This window comes from Triticum dicoccoides, chromosome 3B (assembly GCF_002162155.2).
Source record: "Triticum dicoccoides isolate Atlit2015 ecotype Zavitan chromosome 3B, WEW_v2.0, whole genome shotgun sequence".
Taxonomy (NCBI): domain Eukaryota; kingdom Viridiplantae; phylum Streptophyta; class Magnoliopsida; order Poales; family Poaceae; genus Triticum; species Triticum dicoccoides.
The window spans coordinates 838,944,177-838,944,693 of NC_041385.1; positions in this window are offsets into that span (position 1 = coordinate 838,944,177).

A 517-nucleotide genomic window follows, 5' to 3' on the forward strand; every position below is an offset into this window, starting at 1 on the left:
GAGAGAGAGAGAGAGAGAGTAAAAAAGAAAACTAACCCATATATGTACCCGGTTAGAAAAAGGTAAGTTTATTTAGATCACATGTTTGGGAGATATTGCAGTTTAGTTGGTTCATTAAAAGAATCTAAGTTCAACATTTTCAAGAAACTGCATAGAAATGCAGTAAATCATACATGTACTCTACCTACTATTGATCTCGAAAAGATTTGGGTCATTTTGACCACTGGTTTAACAGATATTGGCCACTTAAGTTGGACGACTAGTGCAGCTTATTCGTTTTGCCATGTGTGGACTTACAAGCGAGACTCACCTGTTAGAAATCATGTCAACATAGTCCAACAATAAATTAGAGCTAGCCACAACAGATTACACCAATAGATGATGTCTTTTGTAACAAACCTAAATTGTAGGTGTTATGTGCAAACTTGACCACAATAGTTGATGGTTTGTGTAATTTCCTCACATCTCAGATTTTTTTTAGCTCAAGGCTGCTGACATTTTATTCAATCACAATTCT